The sequence below is a fragment of the Salvelinus sp. IW2-2015 genome, unplaced genomic scaffold, assembly GCF_002910315.2.
Source record: "Salvelinus sp. IW2-2015 unplaced genomic scaffold, ASM291031v2 Un_scaffold1411, whole genome shotgun sequence".
Taxonomy (NCBI): domain Eukaryota; kingdom Metazoa; phylum Chordata; class Actinopteri; order Salmoniformes; family Salmonidae; genus Salvelinus; species Salvelinus sp. IW2-2015.
The window spans coordinates 7,692-25,279 of NW_019942890.1; the positions used below are offsets into that span (position 1 = coordinate 7,692).

Here is a 17,588-nt window from a genome sequence, read left to right on the forward strand (position 1 = left end):
CAGGGTTAGTCTAGGGTAGAGATAGACCCTGTGTCAGGGTCAAGGTTAGTCTAGGGTAGAGGTAGCTGTGCGGGTCAGGCGGGCTTAGTCTAGCGTTAAGGGTAGGCCCTGGGGTCAGCTAGTCTAGGGTTAGAGGTAGGCCCTGGTCAGTCAGGTTAGTCTATGGTTAAGATAGACCCTCGGTCAGGGTTAGTCTAGGGTTAGAGTAGGCCTGTGGAGTCAGGCTAGTCTAGGGTAGAGGTAGGGCCTGGGTCAGGTTAGTCTAGGGTTAGAGTAGGCCCTGGGTCAGGGTTAGTCTAGGGTAGAGGAGGTATGGTCAGGGTCAGGCGTTAGTCCTAGGTTAGACGTAGGACCCTGGTCAGGCTATCTAGGTAGCAGTAGCCTGTCGGGTCAGGGTTAGTCTAGGGTTAGAGGTTAGGCCACTGGGTCAGGGTTAGGTCGTTAGGGAGAGGTATGGCCTGTCAGGCAGGGTTAGTCTAGGGTTAGAGGTAGGCCCTGGGTGTCAGGGTTAGTCTAGGGTTAGAGTATCCCCTAGGTCAGGGTCAGGTTAGTAGGGTTAGAGGTAGGCCGTCCTGGGTTCAGGGTTATGATCCTAGGGTATGATGTAGGTCCTAGTTGGTCAGGTTTAAAGTCTAGTGTTAGATGATAGACGTCCTGGGTCAGGTCAGGTTAGTCTAGGGTTAGAGGTAGGCTGGGTCAGGGCAGTTAGGTTAAGGTACGGCCCAGTCGGGTAGTCAGGGATTGAGGTAGTCTCTGGGTCAGGGTCAGGTAGGTCTAGTGTTGAGATAGGACCCGTTCGTCACGGTCTTCTAGGTTATACTGGGGTCCGCTTAGTCTAGTTACGATAGGGCCTCAAGGGTCACGTATCCCTAGGTACTAGGAATGCCCGCACTCAGTCAGGGCTTTACGCTAGGAGAGTATCTGGTCAAGGGAATACAGGTAGTCTCTGTTTAAGGTAGTCCTGGGTTCAGGGTCAGGTAGTCTAGGGTTAGAGGTAGGCCTGGGTCAGGGTCAGGGTTAGTACTAGGGTTGAGTAGGCCCTGCGCAGGGAGCAGGGTAGTCTAGTTAGAGGTAGGCCTGGGTCAGGGCTTAGTCTAGGTTAGAGGTTAGGCCTTGGCGTCAGGCTAGTCTAGGGTGTTAGATGGTGGCCGTCATCTGGCCCGCAGTACGCCTTATTCGAGAACCCTGCGTACAATGGTTTAGTCAGAAGTCTCCGGTCTCTATTGCCGGTCCACTGTTCCGTCAGGCGTCTAGTCTGAGTAGACTCTAGCAGCGGTAGTCTATGGGCTTAAGTAGCGTCACAAGTCAGTGTTTTATTCCAGGGCATGTTCTATTGGGTACCCTGTTCCACCGGTTGTCAGGTTAGAGGTAGACCCTGGTCAGGTTCTAGTCTAGGGTTAGAGTATGTCCTGGTCAGGGTCAGTAGTCAGGTTAAGGAGCGTCAGGGTTAGCTAGGTAAGAGAGCCTCTGGGTCAGGCTACATAGGGTTAGAGGTAGGCCCTGGTCAGGAGTCTAGGGTTGCAGGTACGAGGTCAGGTTAGCCTGAGGTTGAGAGTGGTTATAGTGATCTAGGTTAGAGCGTAGCCGTCCATAGGTGCAGGGAGGCCTAGTCGCTGGTATCTAGGGTTAGTAGCCGTAGGTCCTGTCAGGGTTGAGGTCTGTCAGAGCAGGTATTAGAAGGTAGAGCCCGTGTGGACTCGAGTAGGTGTGCTCAGGCGTTAGTCTAGTAGAGGAGGGGAGTAGCCTGCGCCAGGGTTCGAGTCTAGGGTTAGAGGCTAGGTCCTGGGTCATGGGTTAGTCCTAGTTTAGAGATTAGACCCTGGGTTCAGGTTCAGGGTTAGTCTAGGTTACAGGTTAGCTGGCTGGTCAGGGCTAGTCTAGGGAGAGCCGCTACGCCTACAGTCAGGTTAAGATACTAGGGTTCTAAGAGTGAAGTCCGGTGTCAGGTTAGTCTACTATGTTAGAGATAGACCCCTGTCAGGTCCGGTTAGTCTAGGGTCTAGAGGGTAGGCTGTGGTCAGGCTAGTCTAGGTTAGAGTAGCGGCCTGGGTCAGGGTTTAGTCAGGGTTTAGAGGTAGGCCCTGTGTAGTTTCAGTGTTCAGCCGTAGTTCTAGTAAACGGTACTGATCAGGGTCAGGGTTAGTCTCGGTTAGAGATAGGTCCTGGTCAGGTCAGGTTAGCTAGGGTAGAAGTAGTAGGCCCTGGCTGTCATGGTAGGGTTAGTCTAGGGTTAAGGTACGGCCCTGGTCAGGGGCAGGTTAGATCTAGGGTAGAGGTGAGGCCTGGGTCAGCGGCTAGTCTGAGGGTAGAAGGTAGGCCCTGGGTTTTTTCAGGCTAAGGGTTTGTTTCTAAAAAAAAGGGGTTAGAGGTATGTCCCGTCGGGTCAGAGGTTAGTAGACCACTGGGTCAGGTCTAGTCTAGGTTAGAGGTAGGTCCTGGCGTCAGGTCAGGGCTAGTCTAGTTAGAGGTATGAACCCCTCAGGTCTAGGTTTAGTCTAGGTTAGAGTATATCCTGGGTCGAGGGTCAGGCTAGTCTAGGGCAGATTAGGGCTAGGCAACCCTTGGTCAGGTGTTAGTCTCCTAGCCTTAGAGTGCTCTGGGTCAGGGGCAGGGTTAGTCTAGGGTAGAGAGTCCGGTTCTAAAGGGCCGTCAGGCGGTCTAGTCTTTTTTTATCTAGGGTTAGAGGACTATGTGGCCTGCGTCAGGGGTTAGTCTAGGGTTAGAGGTTAGTCCGGTTCAGAGTCAGAGCTGCTAGTCTAGGATCGGAACCGGTTATGGTCCTGGTCGGTTAGTCTAGGGTTGAAGTAGGCCCTGGATTCAGGGCTATCTAGCGTAGAGGACTAGCGCTCCCTCATGGTCGAGGTCGTTTATATCTCTGGAGTAGTCATAGGGTTAGTATGTAGGCCCTGGGCTCAGTGTAGTCATTAGCGTTAGAGGTAGCCCTGGGTCATTGTCAAGATCCGTAGGCGTTGAGGTTCTAGGCCCTCGTTACAGGGAGCAGCTTAGTCGGGTAGAGGTAGGCCCTGGTCAGGTTCAGTCTAGGTGTTAGAGGTAGGTCCTGGTCCGTCAGGTTAGAGGGTAACCCTGCGGTCCAGCGGTTATCTTTAGTGGTAGAGGTAGTCCCTGGTCAGGGTTAGTCTCGGTATGAGGTAGGCCCTGGTGTAGGGGTCAGGCTAGTCTAGGTTAGAGGAGGCCCTGGTTCAGGGTTTAGTTCTGGTTAGAGTAGCCCGGTGTTCAGGTTCAGGGTTAGAGGTAGGTCGGTCAGGCAGGTTAGTCAGGTAGGTAGCCCTGGGTCAGGTTGTCTCGTAGAGTAGCCCTGTCCAGTCTAGGTTAGAGTTAGGGCCCTGGTCAGGTTAGTTCAGGTTATCAGGTTAAGGCTAGGCTCGTGAGTCTAGTAGAGGGCCGGCGCTCTTGTCACTCTACGATTGCTAGGCCTGTGCGTCAGCTAGTTAGCGTCAGTAGGTCCGTGCGGTCAGGTTAGTCTAGGTTAGAGGTGACCGTGGGTCAGGCGTTAGTCGTAGGGTTATGGGTAGCCGTAGTCTAGGGTTCCCTAGGACTGGCAGTTCAGGACTAGCCCTTCATGGTTAGACTTCTAGGCCTGGGTCAGGGTCAGGGCTAGTTCTAAGGGTTAGAGGGTAACCTGGGTTCAGCGGTTAGTTCTAGTGGTAGAGTAGACCCCGGTTCAGGTCAGGTTAGTCTAGGTTAGAGTTAGGCCCTGGGTCAAGGCAGGGTTGTAGGGTTCTATGTTTTGGGGGTCTAGGCTAGTAGGCCCCTGCGTCGGGGTTCATTAGGTTAGAGGTAGGTCGTGGGTCAGGCAGGGCTAGTCCTAGGTGAGGTAGTAGCCCTGGGTCAGGCTAGTCTTAGTTAGAGTAGCCCTGGGTTCAGGTCAGGTTAGTCTTAGTTAGGTAGGCCCCGGGTCAGGTTAGTCATAGGTTAGAGGTTAGGCCCTGGGTCAGGCTAGTTAGCAGGTGTAGAGTTAGGTCCCTGATCGGTCAGGTATAGTCTAGGTTAGATGTAGGTCCCACGGTCAGTTAGCTCAGGGTTAAGGTAGTCCAGGGTCAGGCTAGGCTTAGTCTCGGTTAAGAGGTGCCCGGTTCAGGTTAGTCTTAGGTTAGAGTTAGAGCCCTGGGCCAAGGTTAGTCTGGTTAGAGGTTAGCAAAGGCAGGTCAGTACTGAGAAGTGCCTGGGTCAGGGTCAGGGTAGTTTCATAGGTAGAGGTAGGTCCTGTGGGTCAGGCGTAGTCTAGCGGGTTAGAGTAGTCCTGTGTCAGGGCGTCAGGTTAGTAGCCTGTCAGGTAGTTCGGTAGAGGTAGGCCCGGGTCAGGGTTAGTCTAGGTTTAGAGGTAGTCCCTGTGTCAGGGTCAGGTTAGTCTAGTGTAGAGGTAACCCTGGTCAGGGTCAGGTTCAGTCTAGGGTTAGAGTACGTCCTGTGTCAGGTAGTCTAGGGTTTAGATGTAAGTTCCTGGGTCAGGGTCAGGTAGTTAGTTGCGTATAAGTTAATTATACTTAGAGTAGGTCCGGGTCAGCGGTCAGCGTTTATCTAGGGTTACGAAGTGTTACGCCTGGTCAAGGGTGTAGAGTAGGCCCTGGGTCAGGGTTAGGGACTGTCCAGGGTAGGTTTAACTCACCACTCCGCCATCGTTTTCTCCAGGGCGGGGAGCAGAATGCTGTGAAAACAGTATATAGACGCAGAGATGTATTGGAGGAAATGCCCTGACACGTCTAGAGGGAAGCAAGGCGCGGACAGCGGCCTCCTCCAGGAGGAGCAGCAAACACCTGGTCCAGGAGGATTAAAAGACGAGACACGTTACGGCCTTCGTTTGTGGAGAGCTCATTGGTCTATGTTGAACACACGCTGCTGCACCGACAGCTTGGTTGGTCAGAGAGAGTCAGGAGGAGAGATGAGAGGAGAGAGAGAGAGACACACACACAGACAAGCACACGCAAGTAAGCATGCAAGCAGACAACAAGACATAGACACATACACACAGGGAAACACTACACACAACACACACACACACACACACACCCACACAACACACACACACACACACACACACACACACACACACACACACACCACACACACACACACACACACACCACACACACACACACACAACAGACACACACACAACAGGACACCCACACACCACACACACAGGACACCACAGAGACACGCACATAGCAGACACACACACACACACACACACACACAACACAAACACACACACACCAACACAGAGACACACATAGAGACACACAGACACACACAGACACACACACACAGAAGAAGTTTGATCAGTATCTTGACCAAGTCCAAAATAACAAGTTGTCATGGTAACAACACTGGACAATGTTGATTGTAAGAACACAGCATCGTGTTTGTATATTATTCAGATGGTTCGTAGGGCTTTAATAAGGGATGCTAAAGGCGAGTCCGGCCTACCTCTGTAGAGTCCTGCCTGTCTGTTTTAGGCAGGGCCAAAGGCAGCAGATCCATCATGGGGTTTATCAGTTCAATTGTCTCGTCCCCACTCCCTTCCTCCAGGTCACTGTCCCCCTCCGAATCTCTCCCCCCCTCAGCCGACGCCCCCTCTCCCCCCGGACCCTCGGCATAGCCGGAGGAGGAGGAGCTAGAGAGGCGTGGCAGCGTGGGGGCGGGACTACAGTGGTAGATGACCCGGTCCTCGTCGCCGGCGAAACACAGCTCCTCACTGTGGGACGGAGAGCTGATGCTGTCGATGCCAGAGTCCCGATTGGCCAACTTGCCGTCCGTCTGCGGCTGGAGGAGGGGCAAGTGGTCAGAGGGGATCTCTGATTGTCTCTCTGATTCTGACCCCACCTGCTCCCTCATCTCCATGGTGTCCGTGAGTCTCTCCGAGGCGCTGTAGCCAGACTCCATGGACAGACGCTTGTCAGAGATAGAGCACAACGTGCCTAGTTCATTATCATTGTCGTCCTCTGGTACCTCCGTCTCCCCCGGCAACACATTAACCAGCACAGCCAGCCCCTGAGGTAGATCCTGGAGCTCCTGAAGGTCTTGAGAGGAACCAGGGGGCCAGACCACGGGGATACAGCTCAGAGGGAGCACTGAGGCTGGGGGAGAGAAGAGGTCCCCTCCTGGTCCCGTCTCGAGGACCCAGGGGGTGCAGAGACCCCCTCCCGTGATATCAGGCACCACAATGATCTTCTCCCTGTAGAGTAAACACAGATTTAGAATAAAGTCTTAAAAAACTGGAAGAACTATATTATCTGGTAGAGAAAATCAATGACTCCTAAGTGGACAGTTATATACTATAGCTACGTCATTAATAACTCTAACTATGTCATTAAGTACTTGGAACTACACTACCGGTCAAAAGTTTTAGAACACCTACTCATTCAAGGGTTTTTCTTTATTTTTACTATTTTCTACATTGTAGAATAATAGTGAAAACATTTAAAACTATGAAATAACACATATGGAATCATGTAGTAACCAAAAAAGTGTTAAACAAATCTAAATATATTTTATATTTGAGATTCTTCAAATAGCCACCCTTTGCCTTGATGACAGCTTAGGAAACACTCTTGGCATTCTCTCAACCAGCTTCATGGAGGTAGTCACCTGGAATGCATTTCAATGAACAGAAGTGCCTTGTTAAAAGTTAATTTGTGGAATTTCTTTACTTCTTAATGTGTTTGAGACCATCAGTTGTGTTGTGACAAGGTAGGAGTGGTATACAAAAGATAGCTCTATTTGGTAATAGACCAAGGGAGGAGGACGGCTGCTTATGAGAGTTTACAGTGTCAAAGTTTGTTAAGTCACTGGGAGGGGGTCTATCAGAGAGGAGTTGGAGCCGTAGAGACGTTAGAGCGAATTGAGGACAGTAGTAATTGGTTACGTGTAGGGGTATAGATGAGGGAGGAGGAGGAGATGTGCGGAGGAGGACGAAGAGTAGGGCTCATCATTTATGGCCCCATCATCCCCAGCAGATGTAGTCGCGCATCTCAATATTACCCCCCAGCACACCCTCCCAGCGCCAGTGACGTCCACAGAAAGCACACAACACACCCACACCACAACCACACACACGACACACACAGCCACATCACACCACACACCACCACACACTACCCACACACAACACACCACTACTACACACACACACACAACCACACACACACACAACACACACTCACACACACAAACACATGACGACACACACGAGAACACAACACACAACACACCAGACACACACACAGTAGTTCTGAGAGAGGTACGTGTGTTTTGTGTCGCGCATCAGGCAGCTCACGCATGCCCCCCTTGCTGTGGGACTGTGCGACCCTGCACGAGGAGGCCTCTGGACAGGTTGTCTCATGCCTGTGGCTTATATGACTCTCCTTTCCACCCACTTAGACTCATTCATGGCCAAACACGATCTTCTTGTCATCCGCCGCAATAATAGAGGCTGGCGGCCTATCCTTCTCGACAACTCGCCATACAGACAGAACCAACGACCCTAACTAACGACATCGACAATTGTTTGAGTCAGAAAATAAAAACCAGGGCCAAAGCAGTGTGCGTGTCGGTCTGTTGAGCACCCACAAAACAGATAACCCTCACAAAGGTGCCGTGTGCCTCTCTGCTCCCAGCTTTGTGCATACCTGTCTGTGTGCATGAATTTCTCGCCAGTGTGCGTGATGTTGTGCATAGAGATTAACTCTCTATTGTCAGTCTCGTAATCTTGTGACCTGCTTTCCTCCTGCTCATCTCGTTGAGTACGTCTGCAAATTTGAAATAGCTGACTTGTAAACTAAAATATATTCACAGAGCTTTGAAAATAATCTCCATCCTGTACAAACAAATACACCATGTTATTCTCCTGCTCCATATATTTTTACTGTAATAATCATACTTATCAACATACCTACTCCTAACTGCCAACTTACAATCTCTAAAGATATTTTTTATACAAGATGTGCAAGGAAACTAATAGTCTGATGTATAATATCATCGTGTGAAAGAACTCTCTCATAACACCACTGGACACATTCGTTACGAACACACCCTGTCACATCGTTATACGACACCACTGACACATCATCTATTAACACCACTGACAACCATCGTTATTACACTTCACCGATGCCACCCATCATAAGATCCTACTGGACATAGTCTTTAACTCTCTACCCACTAAACCAAATTAAACACTGACCATCACTTATAACAACCCACTGACAAATCTTATAACACCACCTATGACCAAATCAGTGATATAACGATCTAGCGTGATCGACATCAATATAACACCACTGACCAACTGCAATCAGTCGATCTCTCGCAACATTCTATTATCAATACCAGCCTTTACGAGTGTTGACATCACCTCACTGACACAGTCGTCTATAACACCCACCCTGATGCCATCGTCTCAATAACACCACTGAACACATCGGTAATACTGTAACACACATATTCTTCGCATCGTTATTAACACCCTGACACATCCCGTTTTAACCACACACTGACACATGGTTATAACACCACTGACCACATGGTTTTACCACACCACTGAACACATCGTCTTATACTCTAGGCGAACACCACTGACCTACTCTGATTATAACGCCACTGAACACATCTGTTTATAACACCCACTGGACACATCGTTATAACACCACTGAACATGGTGCTATAACACCATTTATACATCTCTCATATAACCGCCACTGGACATCGTGGTCTCTATAAACACCACTGACACATCGTAATATAACATCCTGACACATTGTTATAACACCACTGGACACATCGTTATAACACCACTGACCACATCGTTATAAACCCCTGGACAACATCGTTTTATAACACCACTGACACCTTCAAATATGGCCACAATATGCTTACTTAAATACGATTGGGACACATATTTTTTCTATTTTCGGCTGCGGTAATATCACTTGTTTTCATTTTGGGGTTATTAGATCATTTTTGCTAAAATGCTATTAGCGTTTTGAGAAGCTGGTAGCATCAGCTAAACCAGTCAACAAATGTGTCTGTTTTATACAGTAATTTGAAGTCTTTGTTAAGTGTAATGAGGTGATTGGTGTATGGTAAGATGATGACAAGAATATGTGCTGGGGGTTCGACATCCACACGAGCATTAAACTTACATTCTACCCCAAAACATATGTCAAAATATACCCATATAAAACCAATAGCCTGAAACATGTCGGATCATGTGCTTTGTGGGCGGCAATGAGGAGATTCTTGGATCCTCCCCATGGGTGGTGGTGAGGGACACACACCACACACACACGCACGGCTACGCACGCACGCACGCGCCGCACGCAGCACGCAACGCTACGGCACGCAACACACACACCACACCACACACACACACACACACACACATGCGTTGGGCTTCCCTGTTTTTTGTTGAACTCTTATACCTGAATCCTCTTCTCAGCCTAAGACAGTAAATAACTTAATTGTTGTCTTAATGAATGCAGATGTGTGGGACAGGGCACGGTTCCTTAAGAGTATTAATTAACGCACGAGATTGAAACCTAATACTCACTATTACGGAGTTAGTGGGGTAGAAGAGTGCGACAATACCACACCACTGAGCGTTACAAACACCTTGGCAAATTAACAATAGATTGGATTTGTTTTATTAAATAACATACTGTACGTGGCAGACGGCTAAAACATCATTTAACATTTAAGGTAATGCTCTCAATCAAGGCCTTTTACACTTGTTTTGACACTTGTCTTCCTCTCAGTATCCCGCCAATCTACCCTTAACATACAGCTCTGTTCACTTGATAATACCCACTTAGTCTGTCCAACTCGCTCAACTTGATATCCACATTCCTAGCTTAAACTGTTCTTAACTCTTGTTGCAATCGTTAAATAACACATATCTGCTAATTCTGATTGACCTCCCTTGTTGCCAACATTCGTAGAATAATCACCATTTCTGCTACTGTTTAACTTCTTGTTGCCAATCGTAAATTAACACATTCTGCTTAACTCGCTTTACCTCCTTGGTGTTCCAATCGTAATCATTGCACATTGCTTGCTAACTGCTTTATACCTTCTGTTGCCAATCCGTAATACACATTCTGCCTAACGTGTTCACCTCTTGTATGGCAATCGTAAATTAACACATTCTGCTAATTACTGTTTACCTCTTTGTTGCCTAATCGAAGATACACATTCCCTGCTAATTGCCATACTTGTTTACCTCTTGTTGCCAATCAAATTACACATTGTCTGCCTAACTGTTTTACCTCTTTTTCGCCCAATCGAATAACGCATTCTGTGCTATTCACTGTTTTACCTCTCTCGCTCTCGTTCAATCGGTAAGATAACACTCATTCTCTAACTGTTAACCTTTGTTGCCAAATGGTAAATAACACATTCTGCTAAACTGTTAACCTTTGTTGCCAATCGTAAATAACACATTTCTGCTACGTACATCTTGTTGCCAATCAAATTAACACTTCTGCTAACTGTTTACCCTCTATTTGCCAATCGCTAAATAACTTCTAACATGTCTGCTAACTGCCTAACACCTCTGTTTGCATCCAATTGGTTATCATCTAAACCAACGCCATTCTCGCATAAACTGATCTTACCTACTAGTTGCCAACTCTGTATATTAACACATATGCTGACTGAACTGCTCTCTCCATGCTTGTTGCGCTCAATCGGCCTCTGTAAGTTAGCTGCGTGAGAGAGAAGTGGGGAGCGTGTGGTAGTTGCAATTCTCGTAAGTAATTAGACACGTCTGCTCAAGCTGTGAAACCTCTTGTTGCCAATTCGTAAATACAGTTTACGCTAACTGTTTTTACCTCTTGTTGCACAGTTACCGCCGTGTGTGACGTCCGGCCAAGTTCTCCGCGACTTTCTCCTCTCTCTATCTTATAAATATCAGATCAATGATGAGAACCAGTTGACCGCAGAGGAGGTGATCACACAAGCGGGTAAAAGCATTTGCCTTGGACTAACCACCCTGAGCCCATACTCTCTCTAGACCTCTCGTCCATGCTAGTGGTCAATAATGGCACCCCCTGACTCTCATATAAGGCGCGCGAAGCTCGTCATATATCCTCAGCTCTCCACTCAATACTACCGGGGAATCCTAGCTCTGCTAAGATCTCAGATCTCAGACTGGCATCGCTCTCTCTCATTTCACCCTGGGCCCACATCAGGCTAACTAGAGCACTATCACAATCTAAATCAGTTTTCAAGATCTCAGGAAATGTAGCATCATCTCCTTACCATGGCCCGATCTCCAGCTAACTAAGAGACAATCTATAGTGTATCTAGTTTCAGATCTCAGGATTGGTTAGCATCTCTGTTCCCATGGCCCATCTCAGCTAACTAAGAGGACAAGCTAATAATCTAGTTTCAGATCTCACGATCTCAGCTTCTCTCTTACCCTGGCCCATCTCAGCTAACTAAGAGACAATCTTAATATCTAGTTTCAGACTCTCAGAGGTAGGCATCTCTTCTTACCCTGGCCCATCTTCAGCTACTCAAGAGAAAAGTTTCAAATATTTCGTTTTGGCTTGTAATATCAGCGATTTTTTTTACTGGCTACATGGTTGTTTTATTGGATTGGATTGGTTTAATGGGCCCATATTTGATGGCCGATGAACGCAGGTGAGGTAAAGCCGTCTGAGCGTTAAGCTTATAAAACAACCTTACTCCTCCGTCAGTGGAAGAGAGAGAGAGAGAGAGAGAGAGGGGAGGGATTGAGAAACGAGTGAGCAGAGAGGCGGGAGGAGGAGCTTGCCTTTAATCTAACTGAACAACAGGAAGAGGGGACAGGAGAGGAAAGCAACGTCAGACATATTGGTAAGATAACTGACGACCAGGGTAAGAGGGAGGAGGAGAATAACGAACGTTCAGAGTTATTAGCGCATAACTGACGACCAGGGCAAGTAGGGTGAAGGAGAGAAAGAACGTACAGCATCTACCTCCGTATATAGCTTGATAACTGACGGACAAGGGAAGAGGGGAAGGAGAGAAAGAACGTCAGACGTATATGGTGATCTGAATATTGTGAGGATTAAGTGATAACTCAAACAAAAGCAATATCAAACTATGGTACGTTTGACTACACAAACAAAAAAACAAAAAACTCTCCTCTCTGTCCCCTCTACCTCTGATAGACACCATCACAACTAGACACGCTGCTGGTACCATCCTCTCCTCTCTGTCCCCTTCTACCTGATAGAAACACCAAACTAGACACACTTGTGTTTTATCCATCTTCCCTCTCTGTCCCCTACCTGATAGACCACAACAAAACTAGACCTCGCTGAGTGTTACCATCCTCCCTCTCTGTCCCCATTACCGATTAGACACACACAACTAGACACACTCGTGTTTACCATTTCCTTCCTCTCTTGTTCCTCTCTACTGATAGGAACACAGTTTTAACCTAGACCTGCTGTGTTATCATCCTCTCCTCTCTGTCCTTCTCTCTCAATACCTGAATAGAACACGACATAACTAGACATGCTGTGTACCATCCTTCCTCTTTGTTCTTCTGCTAACCTGAATAAGACACCACACACTAGCACACGCTGTGTTACCATTCTCTCCTCTCTGTCCCCTCACTCTGATTAGACACACACAAACAACTAGACACGCTTGTGTTTACCAATCCTCCCTCTCCTGTCCCCCTCCGCTAACTGATTATAGGGACCACCACAACTAGGACTCATGTGTAGTCCATCCTACCTCCTCTCTGTTGCCCCTCTACCTGATAGACACAACACAACGTAGACCTGCTGTGTACACCTCTCCTCTTCGTTCCCTCTACCTGATAGACACTACACAACTAGACAACTGTGTTAACCTACATCCTTCTCCTTCTCTGTCCCCTCTAACTGATAGGACACACAACAAACTAGACCTGCTGGTGTTTTACCATCCTCTTCCTCTCTGCTCTCATACCTGAATTAGACACAGTGGTGCTGCTGAGGGGAGAACAGTCATAATAATAGCTGGACTGGAGAATCAACCACATTACATTGACACCAGTCATTGACACCATTCCACTTGACTTTCCATTCTCATTGACACCATATCCATTGACTCCATTCCATTGACTCCATTCCATTGACTCCATTCCAGGTTATTATTATGAGGCACGTCCTCCGCCTCAGCAGGCCTCCACTATGTAGCACCAATACCTCCCTCCCCTGTCCCGTATCCCTAAACCACCTCTCTCCCTACCTCTCTCCCTCTCTCTCTCAGGTCATCAGCAACCAAACCACAACAAAGGGGCTGTGTCGGGTTGCCGTCAGTGGTTGCCGCGGTGACCTTGGCTGTGACATCATGCAGCGGGGAACACACGATGAAGACCATGTGAGGCTGAGGCAGGGCCGCTTCCATAAATCACAGCATTTCCAATAGCTGCCTTAATGGTCATCCATCACTGTGTGTGCTTTGTGTGTGTGTGTGTGTGTGTTTGTGCTGTGGTTGTGTGTGTGTCTGTTGCTCTTGTGTCTTGTGTGTTGTGTGGTGTGTCCTGTGTGTGTGTGCTTGAGTGTGTGTGTGTGTGTGGTGTGTGTGTGTTGTGTGTGTGTGTGTGTTGTTTTGTGTGGTGTGGTGTGGTGTGTAGTGTGTGTGTGGTGTGTGTGTGTGGTGTGCTGTGTGTGTGTGTGTGTGGTGTGTGCTGTGTTCGTTGTGTGCTGTGTGCTGGTTGTGTGTGTGTGCTGCTGATTGTGCCGATGCTCGCTCGTCTCGCTACTCTGATAGGCGTGTCTTGATGCCGTGCGCTAGACTGTTCGTGTAGCCAGAACACGCACTATGTGAGCAGCCAGCACCGTGGAGCGGATAGCAGGAGCAGGGCGCTAGGAGCAGGCAGTCACGGGCAGGGAGCAGGTAGCGCAGGGATGCTCCTGAGGAGATGACGCTAGGGAATATAGGGATTGTCTCCAGGGTGCTAGCAGGGTCTGCTCACTGTGGATGACAAGTCTCTGCATTTCCGATCAGAGAGAGAGGAGAATGTCAAACTGTAAATGGTGCTCCCAGCCTCTGCAGTAGCTCTGAGAGCCAGTGGCCTGCCTCCTTATTCCATAGGGGCTCACTCGCTTCCGGCTGGCTTCGTCGGTCTGGACTGCCCGAGGTTTGGGTGCCCTGTCGCTCGACGGCGGTCTCTGCCGAGTGGCTCCTGTGCTCCAGTTCATGCGGCCCCTCCTGAGATCTGGCTTGAGGGCGGCGCTGGATTTGCCTGTCGGTCAGGATGGGTTGGCGTGAGCGGGCCCTGATGCTCGTGGTCAGATGGAGTGTTGAGGGCTGGTATGGATATTTCCACGTTCTTTTGGTAAGAGGATTCAGAGAAACCCTGGTATGTCCAGTGCAGAAGTCAACAGATAGGAGGTGAGAAGTAATGAGAAGGGAGGGTGCTGCGCAGGATCGCGTGTGATAGGTTTTGCCAGAGATGGAGGATTGGCAAACAGAGGGTGAGGGGGCTGGATGGATGGTATTCGGGAGTGGTCACCGAATGAGGAGGAAATAGATGGATGAGAGGCTGCGATGGTGACGGGTATTGTGATGAGGATACAAAGATAGAGAGATGAGAGAGTGGGTCAGTGGCAACAGTTCCATTAATGGTTCGGTGATGGCGGTTGAGTGACCGTAGGAGCTGTATGGGTAGGTACCTGGCTAATGGCCCGGATTGGAGGGGCCGTTGGTATGAGGGGCACTGAAAGCAGGGATGGTACGGCTGGATGGTGTAGTCGAAAAATTAACCACAGTATGAGGCTCGAGGTGAGGTACCGGCGTCTGTAAATGATGGTGAGGTATAGAGTCCGATGCGTGTATGAGCGGTGTGAGCCTGATGATGGTGCTGGGGTCAGGAATGCGCGGTTGGGTCATGTGAGAGGGGGCTGGGAATCGATAGTTGTACGTCCCAGATGTGCATACCCAGACGTTGGAAAGGTGTACGCAGGGCAAAACGCGGGCTAGATGGTGTAGTCAGACTAGACGAGGTTGCGAAAGGTGAGAGGGGACATGCGAACATAGGGAATAGGTGGTTCAGGATGTAGGATGAACAGGGGAGGGGGCGGCATGGCTGTGGTCAGATGGAGGTTGGGGTCGAGGGCTGGATGGTGTGGTCAGATGGGGTTGGGTAGAGGCGGGCTGGATTGGTCGTGGTAGATGGAGATGGAGTACTGGGCGTGAGGGGGTGGATTGGTGTTGGTCAGATGGTGGTTGGGGTGAGGCTGGATGGTGACGGTCCAGATGGAGGTCTGAGGTGACGGATGCCTAGATGCGTATCGTGTCAGATGGAGGATGGAGGTGAGGGGCTGATGTTGCCCCGCCCCGGCCTGTGGCTCCCGATGACGGTTGGCGAGTGGAGGGGGCCTGCGATTCTCGGTGTGGTCAGATGGAGGTTGGGGTGAGGGGGCTGGATTGGTGTTCCCCCCGTCCCACCCGACACGCGCCCGCTCCCTGTGTCAGATGGAGGTTTGATGGTGAGGGGGCTCATGGGCTGGTGGTCACGATGGAGCGCTCTTGGCCGGTGCACGGACGGCCTGGGATGGTGTGGTCAGTATGGGATGATGAGGGGGCTACGCATGGTGTGGTCAGATGGAGGAGGGATGATCGTGGTGCAGGGCGGCTGGATTGGTCAGTGGTCAGATGGAGGATGGGATACGGTGAGGGGGCTGATGGTTGTGTCAGATGGAGATGGCGTGTGAGGCGGGGCCTGGATGGTTTGGTCAGATCGGAGGAGGAGGATGGGCTGTAAGGGGCCTGAGATGGTTGTGTCAGATGGAGGATGAGTGTGAGGCGGGCTGGATGGTTGCAGATGGAGGATGGCGGTTCGGGCGGCTGGATGGTGTGTCGTATGAGAGGATGCCGGGTGAGGGGGCTGTGATGGTAGTGGGTCAGCATGGAGGCGATGACGGTGAGCGGCGGCTGGATCGGGTTGGGTCAGCCATGGAGGTTTGATGTGAGGGGCTGGCCCGTCAGAGTCCAGGATCCAGTTTGGCAGAGGGGAGGTGTTTTAGTCCCAGGATTCTTAGGCTTAGTGATGAGCTTTGAGGGCCCTATAGTGTTGAAGGCTGGGAGCTGTAGTCAGGACATGAACAGCATTTCTCCAAAAGTGTTCCTTCTTGTCCAGAGGTGGGAAAGGGCTGATGTGGAATGCAACCGCAGGTTGCTCAATCTGTGAAATCTGTTTGGGCGGTATGCAAATTGGATAGTGATCTTAGGGTTTTCTGGGGATAATGGTGTTGATGATGAGCCATTACCGACGCTTTATCAAAGCACTTCATGGCTACGGGCACGTGAGATGCTACGGGTCGGTAGTCATTTGGGGCCTATGGGTTCACCTACGTTAGTTCTTGACGATGAGATAGCCGACTAATGGGAGGAGTGGTCAGGGTCCTGGGCCAGGATCGGTTGCTAGAATAATAAACCGAATATCCCGCAACGCTAACCAGACTAAGGAGATGATTGTGGAATACAGGAAAAGGCCTCAGAACGAGCACGCCCATTCCCTCCACTCGACGGTGCTCTGTAGTGGAGCAGGTTGACTGAGCTTCAAGTTCCATTGGTCCAACCTAATCTACCCAACAAACTAGGAAAAAGTTCCAACACACGCTACAACGACGCAGTCGCGAGTCACAGCCTAAGACTATACGCTCACCTTACTTTATCAGGGACGCGCGGCGACGACTCAAAGCCCTTCTTGCGTGTCCGAAACTAAAAAATTTAGCATATAGAGGTCCTGAGATTCCTTCAAAAGGTTCTTACAGCATGCTCAAACATGCGACGAGCATCCGAACTGAATGGCCATACGGCAACTGCTGCCGGGCATTACCTGACCATTAAAGCGCTACAGAGGGTAGTTGCGCAACGACTCAGTACATCACTGGGGCCCAAGCTCTCCCTGCAAATCCCAGGACTTTATACCCAATGGCCCCGGTGTCAAGAGGAAAAGCCCGAAAATTCTCCAGAGACCCCCAGTCACCCAAGTTATAGACTGTTTCTTGCTTTACCGCACGGACAGCGCATGGTCTATCGGGGGCGCCAAGTTCTAGGACAAAAAGCTTCTCAACAGTTTTTATCCCCAAGCCCATAAGACTCCTGAACAGGTAACCAAGTGGTTTACCCGGACTATTATGCATTGTGTGCCCCCCCCCCTCCCCCCAACCCCTTTTTACGCTGCTGCTATTCTCTGTTTACTCATATCAGATGCATAGTCACTTATAACTATTACATTCATGTACATTTACAACCTCAATTGTCCGTTCTACTCCCATCCCTCTCTCTCGACCTTGAACTACACTGAAGGATCAGAGGCATCCAAAACTGCGTGTCACTCTTCGTTGTCCTTACGTCTCGCACATACATCTCAACCTCCGACTCAGGTAGTGCTCGTGGATCAGGCACCTGCACCCTCGATCCTCACTTGCGCCATCACCTCCCTTCCTCTGTCGTGCGCCCCGCCTCCGATCCTCCTCCTCGTTATGGAGAACATTCTTTATTTTTCCATATTGACTGATTGTCTAAGTATTGATGATGTACCTTTCTTCTTTGGCTGGTTCCCATTGGGTTTGGTTTAT

General features: G+C 49.6%; 1 pseudogene; it reads right to left on the reverse strand.

Annotated features, from left to right (window-relative positions):
• LOC112070741 (FYVE, RhoGEF and PH domain-containing protein 1-like) overlaps nucleotides 1–17,588 on the reverse strand; it is a 122,686-nt pseudogene that overhangs the window by 995 nt on the left and 104,103 nt on the right.